The sequence below is a fragment of the Myiozetetes cayanensis genome, unplaced genomic scaffold (assembly GCF_022539395.1).
Source record: "Myiozetetes cayanensis isolate MyiCay16 unplaced genomic scaffold, myiCay2020 scf3, whole genome shotgun sequence".
NCBI classification, from domain to species: Eukaryota; Metazoa; Chordata; class Aves; order Passeriformes; family Tyrannidae; genus Myiozetetes; species Myiozetetes cayanensis.
Window position 1 is genome coordinate 63789330 of NW_026087521.1, and position 27069 is coordinate 63816398.

The window sequence follows — 27069 nt, forward strand, 5'->3', positions numbered from 1 at the left end:
AGAGCTGAACCAACTCGCTGCCAATTCACATCAGCACTTCCAGAAATGCCTTCCTGGCAAGTAAGAAAACACACCTCTTACCTGCCAAGTCTCCCAGCTTCAGTTCTCAACTCCTTTTTCTTTTCTTCTGCTTCCAACACTGAAGGCAGCAAGGGGAAAGAAAAGAAAGGAAAAAAAAATGTCAAAGGAAGAGCCCCAACTATTTCATTCAGAAGCCTTGTCATATTCACTACAACTCTCCTGAGAAAGTATCTCAAGCAAATAAGCAGGGTTTCTCCACTGATTTTTTTACAGAACTCAGGTCAAGCTCATAGCTGAACCTGAGACCAAGACCTGTGGCAGGGCGAGGGGGTTCTCATTCAACAAAAAACTGAGAGCAGCAATTTGTATTAGGAAAAAGATGGGGATAAGCACGGTGCTTATTCACAAAACTGTAGGAATACATGTAACTTGAATAAACTAGATGCCTCTACTCAGATAAGCACAAACTCACACAGGAACTTTCAGGATCTGCAGAGGGGAAAAAAGGACAGAGGGGCAAGTGGGAAACTGAACCACAGTCAGCTGAAATCAGTAGTGAGGCTGACGGCCATTTCAGTGGACTTTGGAACATACCCAACGTGGCAGAGGAAAAAAAAAAGATGCAGCAGGAACAGGGAGAATAAATTAGTATTATTATTATACTAGAGCAGATTAGTAACTCTAATAAATATTATTAGTAGCACAACTTAAGAATAGCTGGGGAACTTCAAGAGGAAGGACAGATTCTGCTCTTACGGCTCATAAATGCTGGCTTCCTCCATCCAAATCAATGAAGTAGCTTTAGATTTACATCAGTGTAGCTAAGAACAAAATCAAATTAAGGAGCACAGAGTAACTGGAGAAAAACCAAGCATTATTGAGCGTTCCAACACTGGGAGGCACTCAGATACTATAGTGCTGAAGGCCACGTTAGTAGATTGATTAAATGTTTGATCCATCAGTAGGAGGTTTATCCAATATGGGGAGAAAACAGAGCTCTGACACTAGATTACTAATCAGCTATTATTTATAATTTCTGCATGCTATAAACATACAAAGGAAATGCTTTATAGAATTTGCAGTAATAATAATTCCCATTTATTTCCCACTCTTGGGATTAGTTCTAACAGATTCCTTCAACATTTTAAAGGTGTTTTGTAAAAGCATTTTGAAAAAGGTTTTCATAATAAAATCCCAGGACTTTCATGTTCTTATTTAGATTCTCTCTCTTTTGGTCTTACAGATTGATACCAAACGCTACAAAAACTAAATCCAGAGCCATTTTTACTTGTTTTTTTTTTTTTTTTGCATGCACTATTTTTCTTGGAGAAACAACAGAGTCTTTCTCTACGCTTCATTGCCAGGCTCATCGTGAGGTTTGTATGTGACAGTGTGAAAGTCGCAGTTTCTTTTCAACAGTTTCATGCTCCCACAAACACAGACTAGTTTCTTTTAGACACCTACTTTCACTAATGCATTGCCATTCCTTATGTCATGTACACTCTCTGCCTCTGTTCTAAACCCACAAACCTTAAAAGAAAATTAAAGCTCTGACTTACATTTCTTACATTTTCTTGTTTCCCTCTAAAAAAATCACTGCAATTATGACATTTTACCTAAGTCCTTACCACTGGGATTTCAAATGACTGGAACATACCTGGTTTTATTACACATATTGCATGTTACACACAAAGAATTACTGCAGCCAGCCTGCCTTTAATTTCCATGTTTAGTCCATAAAGTCCACCCATTTTTAATGATAGCAAAAAACAAAGCCAGTCTTATTTTTGTGATATCTCTGTCACCCACATACACACACATTTTTTCCACTTTTGAGTAGATGGCCTAAAGGCACAGAAAAGGCTATTACTAGTAACCTGGGGAAATCTATTTAATCTCAAATTGTAGAGATTTATGTTTAAATAAGTGAAACAAGGTTCTATCTAGTTCCTGCTCCCACAGGTAGACCTTGATTAGTAATTACGAGTTCAGTCCTTAAATTTCAACTAATAATGAGACCATTAAAAAAAAAAGCAGGTATAAAGTTCTTGTATTTTAAGGAATGTCTTAAAAAAATTGAAGTCTCTTTAAGAGGAAATATTCATTTCCTTTCAGATAAGATGATGTCCTTGGCTGGATTGTTGTCCAATATGATCTATCCAGACTTTCCAAAATATTAGACAAGTTTAACCAGAACAAAATGGAGTTTTCCTACAAAGCTGTGGAGCAGTAAGCAGAAAGCTACACCTTCCCATTGGTAAGGTGAATTTGTGTTTATGTGCATTTATAACAGGGTTGTGTCAAGCACAGCATGACACTCAAGGCACTGTCCAACTTGGTGTTCTTCTACCAGTTTGTGCACGAGTGAAAAGACTTGGATCCTATTCCAAGGTCTAATGATCATAAGTACCATTATATTATTATTATTAGTGAACCTGTTCTTAAATTCAGTTTCAGAAAGAAACAACATTTCACAGCACTCCCCTAGGAGCTGCATGTGTTTTTGATTCCCAGTGCTTGGTTGTAGTGGGATCAGAGAGGTATGATCCAAAGCACTGTTTAAAGCAATTTCAGGAAGTCCACCTAGATATTTATTTGAGCATGTTTGCTCAACTTTACTCAAAGATCAGGCTCTCAACTGTATTACAACAAATTTATTGGAGATTACAGATTAGTAAATAGGCCACTGGTATATGTAGGATCAAAAATTAGAGCTGAGTGTCTTGGGTGTAGCCACGTTAGTACTTGAGAGTTATCATCTGCTGCATGGAGGAAATGGAGCAGAAAGTTTGTCTGTAGATCACCATTTCCTCTGCTTCCATCTCCCAAAAATAAACAATTTAAAGACATTATGAAAGCTTTACAGTAAGGACCCATGCAAAACTTTTGCCACAAAATGTAAAAATCCCTCATGCTTCATTACAAATCTGAAAAACAAGACAGTATCTGCAAACAAGTTTCACACAATGATGATGAGTGTTAAAACAGAAACTAAAGAAAAGCTCCAAGACTGAGAAAGAACTATGGTTTTAAGACTGAATTATTTGAAGTAGAGTGTTTTCATATGGTGTGGCCAAAAGGCAGGGAAAAGTAATATTTTCATAAACTGGAAACCATCCCAATGGATAAGGACTTTTGCAAACCAGTAAAAAAAAAAGTGATTTACACATCTTTTTGGATAACCCCAAATTTATATTTAATAGCCATGTATCTTTATCTTCATGTGTCAATAGTTGAAAACACTTCATAATTCAAGAGGGTTTCAGGGCGTCCTGGAAATCTATCAGACTTAGGCAGGAATTTATTACACATTAGAAAAGAAACAACACAAAGCAAGTCACCTATATTACCCATCCACAAAAATAGCATCTGTCTTCCTGGTTCTAATTTTTGAGGTCAGCAAGAATTTACTCTGAAAGTGGTCCTATCGCTTCTGTGATTCCCCTTCCAAATAATTCTCGTTTTTATGTTTTTCAAGCCCTTTACGGGACCCTCTGAAAGGCAGGGCCTGTCTTCATGCAGCTTGCTCGTGAGGTGCCAGCTGCAGGAGGTTTCCCAGTTCTCACATGTGGTTTCAGGGTAGTCTTCTCTGAAATGCCACAGTAGAAGACATTACTTAACATCCCTCAAGCTTTCACCTTTTTCTTCAGCATTGACAACATGCATTTAAAGAGACAAAGCACAAAGCTAGACACTTGGAATCACAGAATCATTTAGGTCTGTTCAAGTGCTTGACAACACTTTTGGTGAAGAAATTTGAACTTGAACTTACACAAGCCTGGAAGAGCAGCTCAAAAGGCATAAACCACTCTGCTCACCTCAGTGAGGTGTTAACACAGAAAATCACAAAATTACTTCAACAGGGTTGAAGTTTAAACTATTTCAAGTCTTATATGCAGGAAAAGAACTGGTTATACAAAGCACTATATGACTTCCCATTCTCATGTTGTAGGCTCGTGGCATTTGAAAGGTAACCTGTTTAGCCTCCTCTCATCTAACAAGGAACCAGCCTCATAGAGCATAACACTACAACAACCACCCAAACAAGACAGGGATTAATTCAAGTAGCTCAACAGACTTCGAAAATAACACTCCACCTAAGAGACTGGAATGAGTGAAGCTCCAGAAGTGCATTTACACTTTTTCTACTCTCTTCTGCTCTCACTACAAGACTCATACAGAAAATTTCTTAAATCAGATATGGCAGAATGACTAATAATCTATTTGCACACTGGGTGAGCTTGGCTAATGAATTTAAATGAGAGCAGAAGCAAGCCACAGACCGCCAGATTTTTAATATCCTCATGTTTTCTACTAATGCTGTAATTGTAATTAATGTTTACTTTGTTGTGTATTTTATTGTCGAGTCTTTAAAGTCCTCTGGGATCCCTTTGGGATATACAGCACTATATAAATGTAAGTTGTTATTATCAAATAACAATCACTGGCCATTTAAATTATACAATAGCTACCTGATTATACTTAACCAAGTTTAAGCTCTAATAAAAAATGATTATATATAACCTAAATTAAAGATACTTTTCCCCAGTTCAAAGAAACCAAAGTTCTTCACATTGAATACACAAGTGCCCCACAACACCTGGAGCGTGATCCTGCAGTACTGAAATCAGTTAGGACTTCTCTTGGTGCTTTCAATGGAGATGTGATAAGATGCTTGCCAGAGTTAAATACCTTGACAATTCTACCCTTTCTGAAGAAGGAAAATTTAAGATTTATTTTGTTTCCCCCAATCATTTGAGAGGGCATTTATCTGTGCATCTAGCACTGATCCTGCAACAGTCATTTTGGCTGTACCAGCAGTTATACATACACTGTAAATCTGAGGTGTTATTTTAACATAGCACAGACAGTTCTGAGCTTACACTAAAGCAGGTGACTCAGTGTTGGTCCTGTCAATTGGATGCAGTGTGGGACACAAAGGTGGCAAATGACCTTTCCTCTCTCTGGTCAGAAGTTCTGGCCTCCTCTTCTATGGTACATTCACAGGGACTCAGCCTCCAGAATAATTACCCTTGCTCTTGTGAATGAAGAAGTCCACACAGCCATGAAAGACATTTTAGGATGCTGTAGATTCTGGAAGTGATGTTTTCATGAGTTACTTCAAAATGCCAAAAATCACGCAATTAGCAAGAAGGGACGGTGACATTTTATACACAAACTCCTGCAGAAGATTATTTACTTGACTGAACTGTTTAGAAATCACATCTCCAAGCTTCAAATCCATGGGGGAAAGAACTGATCTAGCTGAAAGTCCAACTTACAAAAACATGACTCCGGGACTTAGAGAGAAACCTTGCTTTTGTTCTCTCCTAATAAATACCACGAGACTGGGGGGAGGGTGGGGTGAGAGTGGAGACATGTCTTTCCTGGCTGACCTCTGCCAAGTCATTTCCCTCGCTTCAGGTTTCTCATCTGTGGAATGGGGGTAATGGCATTAACCTCGTTGCTGATGAATAGCGTTGTAGACGGGTCGACATTATATTTCAATGATAATAGATCATCTTGCGGACCTTTTAGCATCAATAAAAAAAATGAATTCCAGAGTCAACGACCTGTTGGCAAGCGATGACTAACCCAACTTAAACTCAACTGCACAGGTTAAGAACACAGTCTGCCCAGGATCCCTCCAGCTGGGATGGACAGACTGCCCTACAAGTCATATAAACCTAATGGGGGCTGAAACACTTTTGCTGAAAAGCGTGTCTCTGTGCTGGCTACAAAGACAGGCTCATTTGACAATGTTCAAAATCTAGTGACCTCAGAAAAGTGCCTACCAATAGTGAGGATGGACCTGGAGCCACAACCTTCATTTTAATAAGTTCTGTATTCCTCTGAACTACTTTAAAAAAAAAATATAAAAAAGTCTAAGGCTTGATCTGAATTTCCCTCCTTTTCTTGCTTCCTCCCCACAGCATTTTTTTTTTAAATTGAAAAGTTAGTAAGTTGATTTTTAAGTGAAAAATTTATTAAAAAACTCTACCTTCAGAAAATCATTTAAATTTCCCCCACCAGAAGTACAAATATTTTCTCTCTAAGCTGATTTAAAAAAAAAAAAAGTTCAATTTTAGGGTAAAAATTGTTCATTAATTGTTCATTTTCATTTTAAAATAAAATACCTAAAGTGAGAAAAAAAAAAAATCTTCATATCCTTGAGAACTGGACATCAGTTCTTTAAGATGTGGGCTAAGATCACACTGGCTGAAGATCCTGCTCTCCAGCAATGCAAATAACAGTGACATGCCACAGACCTTTCACATATACTTAATGACCTCGGTGGCCCTCAGCCAACTTCCACCAGCTGAGAATCTGGGACAGAAGCCCCAGCTGAAATCAGGGCTCCCTTGCAGGAAACTCTATACACACAAAGCTACAGACAGCCCTCACAACACAGTTTGTAATTTAAAAGGACAGCATAAGCAAAAGATGAGATGTAGTGATTATTATCAAAGGAAGCATAAGCATCTGTTGTAAAGTGACAAACCTGAGGAAGAGCAAGGCATGGATTTCTTGAGTTCTGAGCTCCCAACTAGCACTTATTTTCTTAAGACCATTCCTCAAAGTCAGGATGGAAGTAAAAATTTAATAAATTAATAAAACCCAAAGTGTGGAAAAATACAGCAGTCACACACCAGAACTTCTATATATATTAGCTAACTGACTTTTAAAGTGCTACCCACTGATCTCTCCTGCTTGCTGGAGGCTGCTGTTGTAGAGTTCTTCAGCTGCAGAAGGTGGTCGATGATGACATCTGTGTGCATGCACAGATTTCTCCTGATGCAGAATCCTCCATCAGCACCAAGAATGCCTGAGCTGCCAGAAAATGCTGCCTTTTGTTTGACACGTCTCTCCACAACATGTCAGCAGAAGAGCACGGGGTGCTGCCCATCAGCTAAGCCACAACACACCCTGCCACACCAGTTAGTTAGGAGGAGCCGCAAGACTAAGTTGATACTTGAGGTGGAAAATCAGGATCTGGTAGGTGTGGGGAGGAAAGGAGAGAAAGGTGGGGGTGGTACAAGATCCATACTGTGGTTTCACTGGAAGGACACAGCCTGTCACAAGGAATTACCATTAATTTGCACCAGCAGTACAGTTAGATTGAGACCAGCAAGCGACGATGACAAACAGCACTTGCAAGATCACATAATGAGGGGGCAAGGCTGCTTCACTGGAGCCGCTTCACTCAATTAGTGGACAAGGCTTTTAATGCTGCTATGCACAACCAAAGCAATTTTGATTACTGAGAGCTAAGTCTCCATTTAGAATGAGTCAGAAGCTGAAACGTCTTTTTTTTTTTTCCCCTTTCTTTTAATATAATTTATCTACAGAGTATTCGAATGGTAATAAGCTGTCTGAAAGCTGGACACATTAGCCTCTGTTTGTGGCCAAGAAACACTGAAATATACTTTTTAACATAAGTTCAAATAGCATCTATTCTAGCAAATGAAACTGATAAAAAGGTAACAAGCACTATGCCAAAAGTGAGGGCCAAATTTTGCTCTTATTCACTGTGATTTAACCGTGAAACTTTGGAAAGGGATTTTGGTAGAACCGCCAGAATTTCATGACAGTACACTTAGAGCAGCAGCACGCTTTGCTTTCATCCCCTTATGCTAGGTTTACAATTACTAATTTGATTGATTCTGTTAGCCAAAGACCAAAACTGGATTACCTCCTGAGTAGCACGTAAAATTTTCTTTGTTCATTTGTTTAACACGGATTTAGTTGATGTTTAGGAAGTGTGATCTGATCCTAAGAAACTCACAAAACCTGAGCAAAGTCTGTTAACGTTCATTAAACTCTTCTGAGTTATTTCTGCTAGCTTAGGTCCAAAGCTGAGTTTCCACTGTTGAAAGGAGAATTGTACAAGTAGCTGTGGATTAAAGATACTTTTAATGGGCAAAAGGAGGTGTTGCCAGAAGTTTAGAAGTAGATCCTTTGAACAAAGATGCTGCTGCCAAACCCTCCTTACTATTGTGCCTTAGGGATTCAAGTATTCACTGAGACCAGGAGGACCTGAACTTAAACTAAAGATGATTTGGGACAACTATCTGCATGTCCACCAAATCCTAATATCTACCCTAACCAGGGATACATCAGGGTCTCACTATCAGTCTTTTCAGTTGAAGCTCCACATAGGCACTTACATATTCCCTGGAATAAGGAGCGGACCACAGTTACCTGCTTTCACATGGAATGGCCTGCTCACGCACCTACAGAATTGTTCTATTTCTCCCTCCAAGAACACGTGATTGTATGTGTAGATGGACTAAGAATGGAATGTGAGACGAGGAAAAATTTCATCCAAGACCTTTCTTCAATTTAGGAAGAATGAGGATAAGAACACGGATCTCCTATGTGGCTGTGAGCAGTCCTCATCACTAGGCTGTACAGTTAATGAGCCTCCTTGGAAATCCCAAGAAATCAAAATACTTTGTTTCATATGTATTGAAATGAATCATTTAGACATTCAGAATTTTATTTTCATCTTTATTTTGGCTGAAATTACTTATCAGATTTGACCCAAATTTCTGAAGAAATTCTGCTGCTTAGAAACTGAATTTTTGGATGCATAAATAAGTTTCTGTGGTAAAAAAACTCTACCCAAATATGCAAGATTTCAGTACTTCATCAGGATTTCTTCCAAGTGGGTGGAGGGGACATGGAGCACGGGGAGAGGGGGGTGGTGTGCTGCAGTTGAAAGGGATTCCTCATAAAAGACTCGAGAGAGATTGTTTATCACCCACACTCCTCCCTACATCTGATCTAGCACAAATCTGGATTTTTCCACTAGCCTCTGAAGTCCCGGCAGTGCCCAGTTACTGTGGCAGGGTACCCAACCCAACTGACCAAATGTCTGATGCATTAAGGACACAGAGTGGATACAGGCTTTGCCTAAAGCACAGAACCAGGAACGTTTTACACTGCTTCATTTCTCAGCTCCAGCACAGCTATGTATGTATAATTTATTTAAGATTTGACTCGGCAGGGTAGCTGCATGCAATCAGCATATTGTTTTTGTGAAGGTTCCCCCCTATTGCCCCTTAGACAGATTTTAACTGTCAGTATATTGGCCTTTTGAATTTTTGTTTTCATAATACCATAAGCTATTTGAACATACATTATTATATACTAATCATTGCTTGTCCAATTTTTTTTTTGAGTCTTACAGGCGACAGCAGAGAACAAGAAATGCAATTTAGTTAGGACTTCAAAGCAGTGTTTCGTTATCATCCAAACCGGGGCTCTTTTATGCCTCTCTCACTATTTGGGTTTAAAAGTGAAAGGAAACCAGTCCCTTAAATTTGTTCTTTCAAATTTCCACCCACCTCCTCCCACTCTCAAAGGAGGGGCTTTATGATAACAGATAGGCTGATCTTGAGATCAATCACAGATAGAGATATATTTACTGTCCTCAGATAGTCATAGTATTGCTTACATTCACATGAATTAAAGATTGCCTAAATCCTGCCTCTGAACATTTCCAAACTTTAAAAAGATAGAGATCTATATTTAAATATTCATATCTATCTCATATCTCTATAGTGGGATGAAGAAAAATACCCAATTCAATTACACCTGAACTCCATAAAAACTGGATATTTCAAGATTTGCTATCATCCTGTGGACTTGTGTATGGAACAAACCAGCCCTGAAAAACTAATACAGAACAGCTTCACTACACACTCATCCTTATTCCTTTTCAGGAGTGCCTTTGTATGGTTTAGCTTGGGTTTTGAAGTGGATTAAGCTAAACTCCATATGGCATTTTTAGTGGTGAAGCAAAGCGCCACAACAGGAACTAGTGCAGAACAATATTCAATGCACAGCCAAGCCCGTCCAATAATGACCTAATGCAGGGCAAGTCTGAATAATATGCTCGGTACAGCAAGATGCTGGATGCATGATGAGAAAATTATAGTGAAAAATTCTGTGGTTTACTTGTGCAAGAGGTCATATTGCTGCAGACATTCAGAATGGTTCCTTTATAAATTAAAATCCACAAACTGGCCACATTCCATATTTCTAAACTTGAATCCCATATTTGAAAACTCTTGCTACAGGTGCAGTGGGGACAGCATCACAGCCAGGACAAGCAGGAATGGCATGATAGACTCCCACTTTTTATATAATGACTCTCCAACTATTACTAGCAGTCCTGGTTACTACTTCTTCATCCTCTCATCTTTCCTCCCTTTCTTTTTGACCAAACAGTCCAGTCTGGACACAAGTTGGCTTTTGCTAAACTCCACTTGGTTCCATGAGAAGAAAAATAAAATAAACTCCTCCAAACATAATTTTAAAAAGGAAATCAACAAAACCATTGACATTTAACTACGAACCTACCAAAAAAAAAAGCAAAACTGTTTCAAACTTTCACACAATAGGAAAATTCATTCGGGTGGAGCAATTGGTAGCAGAGCAGAGAATGAGAAACTGAAAAGGTTAAGGTTTTCCTGTATGAAAATGGTAACTCAAACACACACTCAGGGGGACAGTTATACATATGTTTTTGAACTAAAACTCTAACCTGGCATGATTAATTTTGGCCTTCGTTTTGTCAAAATATTGAAGTCCATATGGCACAAAGCAAATAATTTTACATTTTTATTTTAAACCCCTGTGTTTTTCTTGTCTATTCCCTTCTCTTCCACCACACACACACTGGCAGCCGCTACCAATACGCCAAATGCCAAATCAACCCTGCAAGCTGGCTGGCACAAGCACTCTACAATACTGGCACACGCTTCCTTTTGCAGGGGGATTCTCTCTGAAACCCCGTGGCACATCCAAGCATCCCTGCCTAGCAGCTGAGGACCCTGTCTACCCCAGTCACATCAGCAACAGGGTGCCTTGACTGTGAACGTGCTGCCCATTTCATTAGGCCTAAATCAAATAAAGCGGCTACACTTCGCATCAGTGCATCCACTCCCCCTCCCGCCACGGAGAATCAGGCAGTGCTTTAAAATATCTTTGTATCCAGCAACGGGAGAGGTATTGCTGCTGCGGGAAGAGAGGATGCAAATCCCTGCAATGTAAGAAGAACAAGAAGAAAAAAAAGACATCACTCCGGCAGGCCAAGCAAAATCCTGCATCTACAGTGGGCTGCATAGGACATCGATGAGTGGAGCAAAAGGATGTCACTCCTTCACCTCTTGTCCATGAAGCCTTCAGCTAGCTAGAAGGAAATCAGGAACACTGAAGGCTCTGCTGACCCTGTCAAGATTGAAACTAGTATTTGAGGCTCAAACATTAAATCATGCCCTTTGATGCCCTTCCTGGTTTTTTCTTTCCCCTGTGCATGATGCTGTAAGACACGGCATTATTTATGTTATATAGATGCATATTTTTTAAAGATTTTAGTTGATATTCATTCAGAATTTAAGACAGCGGATTCTTTAAGTAAGCAGACAATACATACTGTGTTTAGACAAAGACCAAGACAAGGCACTGGACAGTCAAGCACACCGTACTGAACCAAAGGTGCATATACATTCTAGTTCATTTTCTATACTTGCAACATTCATGGTCAGGGATGAATCCCACCTCCACGAGGGATAAGTGTCCTTTCCAGCTCAGACCAGAAAATGGTGAATCCTTCATCTGCCTGTTTTGAGGGAGGTCTAGAACACTTCTAAGAAGGACTCATTTCTCAGGCTGCACTGTGTTGCTAGAGGATCCTCCGGGGAAACGCTCTGCAGCCACAGTCGTTCAGAGGTCCTCGCATCAGCCCAACATCTGCAGTCTAAGAACAACCCCACACCTTTCTCTTCCTTTGAGATCTGCTGAGGAGCCCAGAGGACCAGGTGAGGGTACCAGCAGTAGCCTGCCACGCTGAGGATACAGCCTGCACAGTGTCATCCTGCCTGGAGCTCCCAAAGCGCTGGAGGCTCCCTGCCAGGATACTCCTCCTCGCCACAGCTCTGCTGGGAGCTGATGGAGGAACAGGTAAGCAAGAGCTCATGGTTTGATTACTCCCTGCCACAGCGTCACGGTCAATCGAGATTGCTCGATCGCAAAGCTAAAAACTTTCCTCTGTAATAACCTCACGGAGAGAGGGGGAAACTTTGGTCTCTTGTAGCCACACACAGGACAGCCACAAGACACTGGGCTGTCTGCCTCTTTCCACATTACCAAGTTTCTGCTGGAGCACCAACTCCACCTAACAAATGTAACTTTAACAACAGTAAAACAACCTAATAGCTTCTCATGCCAGGGGGCTAATGTGGTGGGCCATTTAACGCTGCACTAAATAGCCCTGGTTTGGTTCTCATTGCCAAGTGCTGAACTGAGAATTGCAACTGCCGGAGCAGTTCCTAATTCGTTAGTTAAAGGGGGTCATTGCTCATAGGGTGGGGAAGAGGAAAGAAGGGGGGAAATATCAGACTACTCTAAACATTCAAAGTCAACAGAAGGTTGCACTCCTGAGAGATGGAGTATTTAGCTGAAAGCCTGACAAAGCTCTGCAGCTGGGAGGCCTGTGGTGGTTTTACTCCACACTAAAAAAACTTGCCATAAGATACTTGTAACCTGTATAATAGGCTTGGTGGGAATGGGGAAGCTGGGAATGAAAGGAAGGTGAAAACATCTTGCTAATAACACTGCGGTTTCGTTTCAACTGGCCCTCAAAACCATACACCATGCAGGCTGCCAGCACAGCAAAGCAGCAGCACGACAAATAAACTGCTTTCTCATCTACTCTTCCTGAAAAAAAAACAAGCCCCAAAACAGATCTGATTGCAGAGGACATCACTTAAAAAATGATACAACAAAACAAGCCCAAATTTACAGGGCACCTCTGCAAAGGGAGAGCTTTATTTCTGAATGTTAGAACCCTAAAACAACCGTTTTCTCTAATTTCTGCCATCACTCAGATTGGCCTTGAATTACCTCCTGATAGGCCTCCCATGTGCTTGCAGATGAGAGAGTGTAATGGGGATCTGTTAATTAACTAGAAGCAAAGTTGCACGGTGGGGATCAAACACTGGATGCGTCCTAAAACTCCCACAGAGAAGATGAAATGCAGCGCAAACTTTAAAGACTTCCCGTCATTAGCCAAGACCTTGGCTGCTCCTGGCCCAGACCCCTCCTGTTTCAGAGAACAATGAGGACAATGATGGCAGAAATGAAATAGTGCAGCAAGGAACAAAGGAATTAGCTATTTACCCACAGAGAGAGAAAGGAAAAGAGTGGCAGGGGGGAAGGGGGAAGGGAACTTGCTTTTTTCCTAGGGTTTCTGTCTACTTTTAATTAATTTACGGCTGCCAGGGACTTGCACACAGAGCACGCCCAGGAGCATTGTGTTAAGAGTGCAGTGTTAATACATGTAACATCTACTGTTTACTCCCAGGCAGGAAGGAGAAGGAGCTGGGGCAGAGGGGCAGTGGGGAAGGAGGAGAGGAGATCTTCCCTCTTCAAAGGCACTTGAAAGAGACAGGCAGAGATGAGCAAAAGGTTAGGCTGATCTCTAACTTCTATGAACCGGCTTCCATGCAGGCTGTAATCCCTTAAAAGAGCTCCAGGTAGGGTAGATCGGGAGAGGGGAGGGCACTAAGACAGGGACACCCAGGTGAGGTGACAGCAAGCGCTGCAGCAAACAAAGGGCCAGGTTTAATGGGTTTCCTCCAGTGCCCTCAGATTGAGGAGATCTCAGGGTGGGAACCCACAGCCAAACAATGCTCTGCAGACATACCCAGCCTCACTTCACCATGATCCCAAAGCACTCGCTCTGAGCTAGTTAACAAGGCTAACTGGGCCATGCAGAGTGCTACACCAGTAGCCAGCTTCTTCAGCAGTTCCACAGATAAATACTCCTCCTGACTTCACCAAGCTGAAAATCCAGCTATGGCTAAACTGTGAGTATCCCTCAGACACGAGCATAGCACAAGACTGGGACCTTACCATAAGGGACAACTGGATGCAATAAAGGATATCCTAAAAGCACCCAAGTGGCATTGTAAGCCTGAGTGACTGACTTGAGAACCAAATGATAGTTTCCTTTACCTTGCTTTGCATCTCAAAAAAAAAAAAAGTAAGCTCTGTCAGATCACTATTTTCATGAAGTCTAAACCCCAGGATGCAATGCATTTCCATTGAAAGCCTAGAGAACAAGGCACAGAGAAGTCACACTGCGCAAGGAGAGCCCTGCATTAAGACTCTGCAGCTCCACATACAAAACCATCAGACCTAAAAGAGAGCAGAGTGATGGATGCATCATGAGAAGCTGAAAGAAACAGCGTAATTCTCCTGGTAGCTGCTTTGTGAATGTTTTCTTGAGCTTTTGTCTCTCTTGGAAAACAAGCAGAAGAAACAGAGGCTCCACTGAAAAATAAAAGTCTGCAGCTGATCAGATTTATTCTTAGCCTAAACAATGGCCTTAGGCACAATGGTTTCAGTCTGTATTCTGCACATGACTGCTTTTGATGGGGAATGGGAACATGAACATGAGCCTCAGGTGAGGATGAAGCATTTAGACTATTTTCTGGTTGCTCAGAAGAATGTTGGTGGATGTGTCAGTCTTTTTCAAGGTAAGAGCAAATGATACTATTATATACATTTTAAAACTAAGAGGCATAAACACTGGGTTTCTAGGCTACCTGTTCAGAAGAATCAGCATGTGTTTTACAGTTCAGCAAAAGAGACAAGACCTTCTAGGCTTACAGTTAACAAGATCAAAGCAAAAGTTAAAAAGCCCACTGCACATCAGGCATGTTTGGCCATGTAGGAGAGAAGAACAGAAAACTTCCCTGACATTCAGTCCAGGGCACCAAGCTTGATTCACCACAGGATAAGGGCAGGGGAATATGAAGGAACATCCTCTGATACCATAACTAGTGTCTCAGCATTGTCCTACACTATCTAATTACAGAGATGGGAAATAAAAAGTGAATGGAACTTCTGAGGATTTCATATCCATGTTGATATGTTATAAAAGCAGTTTTATTTTCAAAGGGGAAAGTGATGTCTATTTTTTTCCAAAAGCATCTCACTCCTGTGCCAGATGGTTTAGTTTCACATAACCAGCAACATTCTCCATCATTACCTACATATCACTCAACCCTAACTAAACAGAGCAACAATATCTAGGAGACTATCTCATGCTCTTTCACTCTTCTCTTCCAGCAGCTCCTGCACTTCTTTCCTCAAGGACTGCTTCTCATTATTTGGAAGACGTAGAACCAAACCTCAATTATCTTGTTTATCCAGGCAGATCTGTTTGGACCTTTACTTTTAAAATAGAAGAAGTCTCTTCCAATTTAGTATATTAAAAAAGAGAGAATAAAGGGTACTCAGTTTATGAAATCTGCTCAGATCTCAAGCAGAACACACAAGATTGTAGCTCCAAAGGGAAAACTGCTTTAACATGGCACAAATACATGAGATTAATCCTTACAAGTAGGTCTAAAGTGCAAAGTAACAGAGTCCAGGTTGCAAATTCTTTGTTTGTATGCACCTCTGACAGCACATTAGAATAAGTGATTTTTAAAAATCTGTTTTATTAATTCATTTGGCTTATATCACTGAGAGGAAATCATCCCATTACAAAATCCGCCAAAAGGTTCAGTTATTATTAGCCTCTAAGATGCAAGCTAATTGCTTTCTGTGTTTTTCACCAAAACCAGCTGAGATCCTGAGGTTCACTAAAAGGATACTGCACATGCTCAGAAATTTGCCTGTCCTGAAGATTTTTAATTACATATGTGGCATTAGTCTTCCCCTGTGTAAAATCTAGGGCTGGCATCTCGCAGAGACTTCAGCAAGCCTGTAACTCTGCACGTCTGTATTCTTGCTGAAGTTAGAGGGACTGTTCAGATGCATGAACTAACAAGTCAACTAGCCAAACCTTTGCAAAATCAGAGTTAAACTGTACCACAGTGAACACTGTAGACCTTGTCACAATTGCCTGAAATGAAATACTTTGTTTAAAGGAAATGCATTTAACAAACGAAGTTTTATGGAGAGATCACTGAGGGTCTCTTCTCTAAAAAAATTATCAAAACAGATATCCGAAGACTGTAGTACTGCTTAATCCCTTTACCTTTATATACCTTTTCCTTCTCTGAAGTTAGTTCAAGGATAAATGTAGTCCAAAAAAGCCAAGTGACTTGACTTCTACACTCCAGTAACTCTCTGCTGCCACTGTGATTTTTTTGAGACAACAGCATCCTCAGACAGTCCATTCTAAAACAGGTGCTCAATGATCCAGTTTATTCCGGAAGCAGAAGGGAGAAGAGGCTTGATGCTTGGTAAAGGGCTAAAGTTCAGCAAGGTGACTCGGCTCAGAGCATGGTCAAACAGGCACCAGAGCAGGCTCAAGTGAGAGGCACAGCTCTACTTGGCAGCTATTTCTCTTTTACCCCAAGGAAGACAAGTGTGAACAGATTAATCCTAATCAATTCTTTTTACTCTGCTAGTTTGTCTTTTACAAAGACTTATTGATAAAGAGTTGATATTACCTATATAAGTCAACACTACTATGACAAAAAAGAGAACAGTGGCTCAGTTTGCTTTTCCAGAAAAAAAAAAGCACTCCTATTCTTAAGGGCATGATCCTTAGTCCAATGAAATCCTGCAGGAAGCTGAGGACTCTGCCTTGTTCCTTGGCACACAGACACCTGGCTACACATTTGCTCGCACAACATACTCTTGAGTCTACCACTCATTTCTCTGTAAATGGAAGCAATCAGACTTTATAAAATTAGTAGTATAGAGATTTCTTCCCATTTGTAACAGGACAAATCACTAGGATGCAAGTCTTACCAATACTATTCCCAGTTTACAAGTTATTTATTCCAGCCCCAGCAGTTCACCCCGACCTAAGGAGTACCTTTTGCTGGCTGGTTCAGAAGACGGTCCCTCCTTCCATTTGGTACCTTTAGCCAAAGCAACACTATAAAGGTACCACCAGTAGCAGAACAGTGTGCTTTGTTTTCCCATTGCACAGGCAGTGACAAGCCTGAGCTTCCATCCAAGTTTTTATATTGAATCATGTAATGACTTGGGTTGGAAGGGACCTGAAAGATCATCTTGTTCCATCCCCCATCATGGGCAGGGATGCCACCCACCAGGCTGGGTTGCTAAAAGGCCCATCCAGCCTTCCCGTGAACACTGCCAGGGTTGGGGCATCCCCAGGTTGATATGACCAATATCAACCTCTTATGTTTCAAAGAGCTGGATGAGAAACTTGCAAGAATGCTTGAAAGTAATAATTTCATTAGAGGTGAGCAAACGTCATTGCCAAGTGAGAAAGGTCCACATTTCAGGCTGACATATGATTTCACCTCCCTTTCTCTCCCCACAAAAGCCTTCAAACCAGTGTATTGCCATGCAAAGTTTTTGTTTTGACAAATATACAAATTTTTTTAAAAACAAAAATATGTGTTTTCTGACTACTTGACAGTACTGCTTATAAAACATTGCCATACATTTGCTTGAGCTACATGTGGGCCTAGAACTAAATATAGACTTCAGTTTTCAGAGTTGTCAGTGCCCACCACCTTACCCTCTCTTAAATGCGGAGGTGAACATACACTTCAACATTGTGAGCCAGCTGATCTATGATGTATGTGTGTTTCATGTATGGGGGTATATATAACAGAGTACTGAATAACTCTAGTGACTTGTTCAGGAGCCTAATCTTAGCCTGAGTCTGAGTTTTTATAGGGCTGTCGAGAAAAAGAGAAGAAAACAAAAAATCCGCAACAACAAAAAAAAACCCCAACCAAAAAAACCCCACCACTTACAAGCACAGGGAGAGACTATTAAAGGCAGAGGTCTCTCATATAAGCACAACATGTGATTGGATAATATTGTCTGGATTAGCAGCTTTATAACCCAGCCAAGCCTCAGGGCTACAATTATCTGGTTGCATTAAACTGAAATCACCTGCAAAACCTCGCAGTGAATGAGCCCTTGGAAGTGTCTAATCTGCTGGTTTGCACTTGCAAGCAAAAGCAAACTTTAGCAATGGTGAAGAGATGAACGAACATCACAGTGCTAGAGTTTCCAACTAGTGGTTCTAATTTTGCTTCAAAAGGAAGGTCTATCCATGCTTTTGGCTCTTCTTTCAAATACTTTCCAAATATAACATTATAATAAGCAAAGAATAAGAAGATAAAAACGTCACAGCTACTACCAATTTGCACCTTTATAAAACTTTTCATTTCATTAGTTTTGATGCAGAAACTTAGCAAGGTCTGTTCTAAGGCTGTAGGAAGGACCAGATTAGACGCACTCCTCTGATTCCTGTCGGCCCCATCTCTGTTAATAGTTTGGAGGTTCTCAAATCACATTGTGTTTTGAAGAGAAACCTTGCAAAAATAGTTTACCCCTTTGTGCTTCCATCACTTTCTCCTAAGCCTCCTAACCAAGTGCCACAGGAACAGTTATTCTGCAAGCATTTACCCATCTAGTACCTGTTGTTTTCGCTCCACAAAACCCCTACAGCCTTCGCAGTCTATCAGCCAACCAACCCACCCACAAATGAATGGTCAGTTTGAACTCTGACCAGCTCTCACTTGAGGCATTCACTGCTGCCTGTCTACAGTTCCCTCTGCTTATATAGATGGACATAATGAGCTCATACCACCAGCTGTTGTTTATCGAGGTTTACCAGGAGTTTTTCTGGAGAAAAACTATGAGTTGATGGATGGAATTATAACCAGGTTACACAGATAAGCAGGAAACCATAGATAAGAAACTCAAATTGGGCAGTCCTGAAAGTTGCCTAAAAGATTGCGGCCACTCTGCCCTAGAAATGGCAATCACCTGGGGCATGTGAGGAGAGTGCTATATTTTAGGAAAGCATATAGGCAATGAGCTACCTCTCAGCCTTCTGGAAATCTATGAGCAGAAGACACTTCTTAAAATTATGTAAAATCATCAATAAAGGCACATGGATGGACAACTATACTCATGTTGTAAGATGAGGGTAGTTACCCACACTCGTGAAAGTGGTGTGGTTTTATTACATATCACAGAAGGTCTGCTAAAAAGCCAGTAAAAATTCCATTATCACAAAGAAAATGACATTTGAAGGACTACTTAAGTACTACTGTGTGGGAATTAATGGCACTATTTTACTGGTGATCTCTGCAAATTTTCAACTCCTCCAGGCTGGAATATGCAAGTGGGAAAAAACTTCTAAATTAATTTCCAGGTAAAGTTTAAGACAGTCTGAAAGATGTTCTTTAAAATCTAACAGCGAAATCTGAAATAGCTTTAACTGAACTAATTAATTTTGGATTTTCTCCATGTTGAAAGCTATTTTGTGACATAACGTTGTGGAGAAATGTTTAACGTGGATATGACTGGTAAACGCTTGCTATACTTTTCTACTAGCACCATTTTTTGTTGAAAATTAATTTCTTGCCTAAAAAGGATTAAAATAATTTCCCTTTAAAGGAGGCTTCACTAGATTGCTGCTCTATCTACGCTGCACCATCCAGTTGTGTATTTATGCCATGACTTGCGAAAGCTTTTCAAGGCACTACTAAATGTGCTTTGAACAGATGGGGAAAGGTAATACATGCCATTTTGTCAGCACAGACACACGCCGATTCTGACGCAAAAAGTGACATGGTAGTATATTGATTTCACATATATTTCCATATGCTTAAATAGCTTTAGCCTGCATGATACTGAAGCATTTATTTTAAGACAACACCACCATTTAAACTTCATTTTTTCCATTTATCTCGTTATTATCAGAATCCATATTTCATTCCAAATGTAGCCACTTGGGTATGCAGAAGTAGAAAAAAAAATCAATCAACCTTCCCATCATACAATGTATTGACAACACAAGTAATTCCTAAAATGTACGAGGCTTCAAGAACACAGGCCATCATAGCTGCCTAGATGATTTTCTAGCTACTTCGACCCACCTCACATCTTCAGTCTTTGGTGTGCTGAGACCTCCTTTCCTCAGGTCCACATATTCACAGGCTCCAATTCTTTCTCCCCATATGAACACAGCTATTTCCTTATATTGGCCATTTGCTACCTCAGCAAGGCAGAAAAAGTAAATCTGTCGTTTATTCTCTCCTGGAAGGTTCAATGCCTGCCCACAGAAGGGGATGTCTCAAGCAAATAACAGGTGCCCGTCCCTGCAGGGAAGAGCCACGCTCCTGCTGCTGCAGCAAGTTCCATCAGAGCTAATTGTATGCATTCCCCCAACTTTACCAAAAGCAATAGTGCTGTCCTCTGCCAGACACTTGTTTGATTTTATTTCTCTGTCACAGCTCAGCACTGCTCTTTGTCCTTTGCTCTCTCTTGTATTTCTGACTTGAACTTTAGGAGGAGAATAACATATCTCATCTAAACTAAAAAGAAACAGTTCAGTTTAGGTCAGGCTTAGCTAGCAAAGCCCTCAGCTCATTCTGTGAGTTCTTAGTGCAGGTGGATACAATTGTATCTGCAGCATTATCCTCTCTTTAAAACAGAGAAAGATGGCAAATGGGCTAAGTAGTTTTACCTAAGTTCACCTTAACCATTATTCCTCAGCCAGCACCCTGAAGACGAAGGCAACAGAGCCATTCACAGCATGGGTTCACAGTACAGCAAGAAACTCCACAGGTTGGGTAAACCTGGTTAATTCTATCACTCAAGAACGCTACTACTAGATACACAAAATTTAGCACTGGAAAGGCTTGTAACTTGGGAGCTGAGCTTTCCATTGAGAAACTGAGAATATTTTTAATAAAACCAAAACAACTTTTTTTTTTTCTCTCAGCTTGGGGACAGCTGAGCCATTTTGGCTGAAAAATTATTTTAATTTTTTTTTTTTAATGTCTGAGGCAAACACCCAAAATGGGAAATATCAGCCAAAGCTGAAATCATTTGGCAAAGATATGAACAGCTGAATAGAGTTTTAGAATGGAAAGCATCAAGCAATCTTCAATACAGACTTAACTTCCCATACCTCCTACTGTCTCTTTCCCCACGCTCCTGCAATGGTCAGGAGTGGTGGGCTCCCCACCAGCACCAGTTTCCAGCTTAAGGGACAGGTTTCACTCCCAAAGCTCCCTGCTATATGATGTCAGTGAAGCTCACAACCAGGTAAGTCAAAAAGGGATAACTATAAACGTTTAGAAGTTATCAGCAATACCACGTCTATGGTAATAATAAAATCACAGGAAATTAATGAAGGTTATATGCTATCAATATCCATGTTAGAATGAGAGAGCTTGACAATCCAGTTTATTTCCAGTCACAGGTTTTGACATGCTTTTGTCTAATAAAGAGTTTTAAGAATACCTCCTAACAGGACAATTCCAAAGGTACATAAAACGCTGTGGAGAGTAAGCCAACATCCATCTGCTAGAAAGCAGTGCCATGGAGCAAGACCCATTCTGGGATTTGTGAATCTTCCTTTGAACCACTTGACCTTTGATGCTATTGAAAAGGGGCTGCTGAGCTAAACAGACCCCAGGCATGAATCAGCACAGCAAAGCCCTCAGTGCAAACTATGCAGCAACAGCAGCCAAACACAAAACCCAGGACCAGGATTCAGCCTCCCGACTCCCACCTTTATTTGCAACTCATATATACCTATTACAGGTTTTGGGTAAAGAATATGCTCCATTTTTACAGGTAATTGTTTTGCCTTGAGCAACCATAGCTTACAGTCACTGGAGGAAAAGATTTGCTTTGGTGAATTAAAATCATGAGGTTATTTCACTAGAAACACAAGGAAGCACAAAGCTAAAAAGATGAACAAGTAAATATTTTATCTTTTTTTTTTCTCCTTTTAACTCAGGGACATGAAAGCTTAAAACTCTTATAAATACAAAGTAAGATGTTCATAAGTTGGCATGGTTGAGTTTTGGACAGGGGAATATTTTGAGGTGCAAGCCAAATACTCTGTGTGAGAGTAAGAGGAAATAAAAAAAAAAGTTGACCATAACCTGAGGCCTTGGCTCCTGCCAAGTGCCTGTTGTTATGAAAGCAAGGTGCTCCACACGATCTAATCATAGCACTAAACCTTGTTACAAGCCCTTTTACAGCTCCAATATCTGGGTTACATGGAAACACGCTGGAGAGCCTCCTTGTACTATGAAATAAATGTCATTCTGACTGGCATCCTCTCTTCCAGCGAGTAATTTCCCTCCGCTGATAAATCGATACAGCAAAAACAAATGAGAGTGCACAATGGGCACATTGAGGATTACATTTTTATTCATTTCAGAGCCCCTGCAGCAGAGTTTTTTTTTAAACACAATAGCAGAAAATGATGCACTTGAGCTGGGGGCAGGCAGGGAGGAGAGCTCACCTTGGAGAGGAAGAGAGAAGCAAAAGAGCAAGAAAGGAAGAGAAAATGGGGAGGAAGAAAAATAACCTCAGCATTTAGAACGCAAGTCTAGATTTGCAAGACTCTGAAGTTCAGGGTCCTTTTGTATTCAGTACTTAGTCTGGCTTATTTCTAAGTTCTTGCTCTTTGTTACAGCAACAATACTTTGCCTTGTTTCCCCCCTACCTCTCCATTTTAAATTTTAATCATAACTATTCCATGCTTTGTTTCAAGAAGCTCTTACCCCTTCCAGCACAGCAGCTGTACTAACAGAAACTGGACACCACCAGCACTGCCCACATCTCCAGTGACTCACACCAAAATGGTTATGTCAGAAGACACGCATGTGCCACAGTTGAGATGTAGCTATAGGAAAATACACCAAACCAGCTAAACCTCAAGTTTTCAGTGACCAAACCAGCTAAACCTCAAGAGACATTTTCAGTGACCTGTAACAGGTTCTGACCCAGTCCCCAAAGCAAGTGAGACCCAGCCTGGTTACCTTTAATTATCCACATTTTGGTCTTTCATAGTTATGAAGCAGAATTGAAAAGAGCTGAACTTTTTTCCTCAGGGCATTCAGCTAAAGAGCGTGCATCCATGGATTTCCTGAGGTGCAAACTCATAGCTGGGAGCCCCAAGCTGTTGAGTAACTGCTTGGCCAGCCCAGACAGACCTAAAGAGAAACTGAAGGGCACAACAGGACACACACGGTACCAGTCAAGGTTCCAGGCTCTCAGCGCTCCCCCAGTGCCTCTGAAAGGCTACACCAATAGCTCCAAAGGCCACTGCATCTCTACAGGAGACCTGGAATCAAGACAGCCAAGGAAGGAGATCAGGGCAAGATGCATAACCCTGCCTTGATCATGACCCATGCCACGGGTAGCAAATCCAAAGGGGACACAGTCCTCTTCCAGTCCTTGTCCCTGAAGAGGGACTTGAGCAAATTCAAGCAGGGCTTCCATTTCATCACTGTGTATCCACTAGGAACTGGACCCAAGTGAAAACATTGCATGTGCACTGTCACATCACTGCTGGTTTGTGGCCACTTCCAATAGTGCCATGGTCTGGGTTTAAACCAACAACCTCAAGGTGAGAGGCTGTTATATCTCATTACTAGTTCCCCATGCCTCATTAAATTTGCATTTATTTTGGTCTCACTGTTACTGGTTCCTACAATGACCAGCTAAAAAGTACATAGAAATGTGTTGGTTTTTTTTTCTTCCTTTTCACACTCTCCCTCCTCCCTTTTTTTTTTTTTTTGAAAGCCAAAAGGCCGTAACACAACAGCAACATAATGCAAAGTGAAATCCTTTTACAACCCTGGGAAGGCCAAGATGTGTGCCCAATAAATGTAAGCAGACATGATATCCTTTATAATCACAGCAAGATGAAGATGTGAACTGAATAAATGCTTTAAAAACATCATAGATTCTATTAGATGCAAAAGATTGAAGCGTTAGGCACCTTTTAGCTCAACTTTCATTTAATTTACTGCTTGCTGTACTGTAGTCTAAAGGGAGTGAAAAAATCCTCTCTCTAATTTTTTTTTCCTTTTCATGAGCTGACCAAGGAGATGAAATCTGGGTACTTTAATTACCATTCAGAGCCAAAGGCCTGGCCTTTGATATGGAAATCCCACTTCAACTCCAGCTTGCTGCTGCCTTTCCCTGTCCCCTTCTCCTTCCAATCTCCCAACATGAATTTTAAGTAGTCTTGTCAACACCTGACCGTGAAAGCTAACAGAAGCCTGTGCCGCTAAGTTGGTGCTGTTGGTAATTTTCTTAATAAATTTTTTTTAAATTTTATTTTTCTTGAGGAGGGAGAGACTGAGGCCGGAGGGCAGGTTAGAAATTGGACAAATCTGAGTGACTATATCTCGGAGCTTTCTCCTTCCTCATCCACACAGGGCCCGGCCCGGTCGCAGGCAGCAGCTCACATTAAAGGGTGAAAGAAAGAAGGAGCAGGCGGGGCAGGGACGGGGAGGGGGGGAACGGATGAAAGCTGTCATGTACAGTTACCCTGTTATTGTCATCTGCCTGCTGCATGACTCCCAGCTTTGCTATAATTATTAATTGCACTTGTCAACTGTCATTAATTCCTCTTTAGCATCCCTGTCTTGGAGTAATTAGACAGAACAGCCTCACTGCACTCATTGTTTTGAGAGGCCCCTGAAAGAGCCCAACGGGCTCTGTGAAGAGACAACCATCATTAATACAATAGAGTACCTCGGTGTTAACCCTTTCAAAGGTGTAGAAATCAGAAGCTGATGGCTCTCCCATCTTACAGGTTCCGGTTGCTGAATCCCCCATTTCCCTTTTCCTCGTAAGTGCTCCCATCCGATGACTCAGGAGCAGCTGGAGGCTTCAGGTGCCTCAGCTAGGGGCACCCACGATGAGGTGCTGCAAGGAAGCCTAATTTTCTGAGGGTTGGGGCTCAGCACTCCCCATCTGCCAGCCAAGACATTCTCTTATGCACAGCTCTTAGAGGAAAGCATGAAACACCAGACTGCTTATAAAATTATGGGTTGATACTGTATTGTATCACCAATATCGAGTACCAAACTACACTTTCCACTGGAAATATCAAGCTGCTTGGGGAGTGGGGGAAGCAAAAGGAGGGGGGAAGGGAAGAAAGAGTTCCCTCTTAACCAGTTTAGTCTGGTGTCTAAATATATAGATGGTAGTTTAAAAAAAAAAAATACAAACGGGGAGGAACTAGAGCAACCTGTTGCTGCAACGTGAAAAAAACTCTGCAGTTCTACTCAGAGTTTACTGTTTAGGTTTCCCAAACTCCTTGGTTTACCTCTGCAGCTAATCCAAGGTCCTTATTAAAAAAAAGGGAAACTAGCAAGGCAGTAGCCAGCCTTCATTTAACTCACGTGTGGGGACGCTCCAAGGAGCTCCTAGGCAAGACAGAGCTGCCTGGGACCTAGGAGAGACCATGTTCCACAGCTACACCCTCTGTCACACAGCTGAGAGTAGATACAGAACAGATTTTTTTTTTTCCTCAAAATCCCAGGAAAGATTCCTGTTCACACAAGGCAAGCAGTTTTGCAAACCTGGTCACACCAAATAACACCTTCAGCAATGGTGTTCTTTGAATTATTTAAGTAAAACTACATATTCCTGGTTTAAACCCAAAACCTGAAAATGAAGAGGAACTTTCTTCAGTCTGCTGGCTTAATGGCAACAAGAGACCTTTGTGAAAAGGTAGGGTTTTTTTCCCCATTTAATTTTGCCTATCTTTTCAATGCTTACCCAACTGAGATCAAAGCCACAAATTAATGAAGCAAATATACTTTAAAACAGGGTTTCAAAGTCATAAAATTTTAAAGTACTTGATTCAGAGCTTCACCTTCTTTGGATCTGGCTTAGTAGCTTGTGACTTACTGAAATAACAGAGAGCTTTGTATAAAGCCATGTGGAATGTATTTATAGTACATATAGAACCAGAAAAATCTTTCATAAGCATATGCATCAGATTTTTGGCACTGTGCACCCTGAATCAAAATAAGAATTTGGCCATAGATCTGATCAGCAAACACTTACTCGCTTTTCTCTATTGTGGCTACAGTCAACCACTGTAAAAATTAGAGTGATTTTTTCAAAACAGGGCCCAGTTCAGCTGCATGTTAAGTACCATCACTGATTACATTCCTTCTGCATTTTTTAGAGATGGATATCGTGTCCCACAAAAGTGGCTCTGTCTTGTATAACAACTCAGTTGACAGCCAAACCTGTTACCTTATTAGTGAGAACCTCTGCTAAATCACCTTTAAATTGCACACAAGGCCAAACTCCTCCAAAGGTCAGAATTAATACAACATACATGCATATTTTTATAAACTTCTGAGTGGCCAATGATACTAATGCCTCCTGTAAAGAAAACAATTCTATTTTACTTTGCTAATGCCAGATGTTTATTTCACCTTCTTACATGAGTATGCTCTTGGGACAGATGTAAACCAATCCTGATTGCTGGCAAGGAAGGCACCCTAGGATAAAGCTGGCTGAACTCACTGATGATTTTAGGTCTTCAGTGTGATGTGCTGAGACATTTCTGGGATTCAGCCAGAATTACGGCATTAGCTCCGGTTAATTCGAGAAGGTGAAAAGCAATAGGTGGTTAACAGCCATTTCAGTGTGTATTCACGTGCTTTCTGTAGTGAGCTTCTGTCACCAGTGTGTTTTGATGCACATTTGGGAAGTTTTGCCAATTTAAAAGTGCAATTCAGCAAGCAGCTCTTTATCAAAATGATTCAGCTGCAAACCCATCCATTCCTCTAATGCATAAAACCTGACCCCTGTACACTGGATATTCCCAAATCATCCTCAGCCCATGTTCTCTCCTCCTTCCCCTTTAGAGATCACACTAGCTAAAAAAGCAATTAACAAGAGCAAAGCACATACAACATATGCACAACCTTAAAAACACACCAATATCACTACAGATAATAAATTCTGTTCTGCAGTCTCTCCAATGAAGAGTTTTCAAGTGATGATTAACCAACAAGCCAAGTGTTCAGCTGCAATCTCAGCCCATTTTGAACAGATTCTGCCCAAGGCACACTAAAGCAGAAGATTAAGCCCCCTCCTTCCCCAAATGGATTGAAAGCCCAGTTAAATTACCATCCTCCAGATCATTATGGCAATAAATAATATCCACACATAGACAATATATATACACATATATAGAACAAGAAAAAAAAAAACCCTCAGACAATCCTTCTCCAG

General features: G+C 40.9%; 1 protein-coding gene across 7 annotated transcripts in view; it reads right to left on the bottom strand.

The window, feature by feature from the left end:
• SOX5 (SRY-box transcription factor 5) overlaps positions 1-27069 on the bottom strand; it is a 638539-nt gene that overhangs the window by 449904 nt on the left and 161566 nt on the right. For 6 of the 7 annotated variants that reach the window (XM_050323666.1, XM_050323662.1, XM_050323667.1 and 3 more), the window contains exon 3: positions 82-139. The gene's annotated coding sequence lies outside the window, so the exon portion shown is untranslated. Of the gene's footprint in view, positions 1-74; positions 140-27069 lie in introns of all 7 variants that reach the window. The other variant, XM_050323669.1, reaches the window with a different exon arrangement.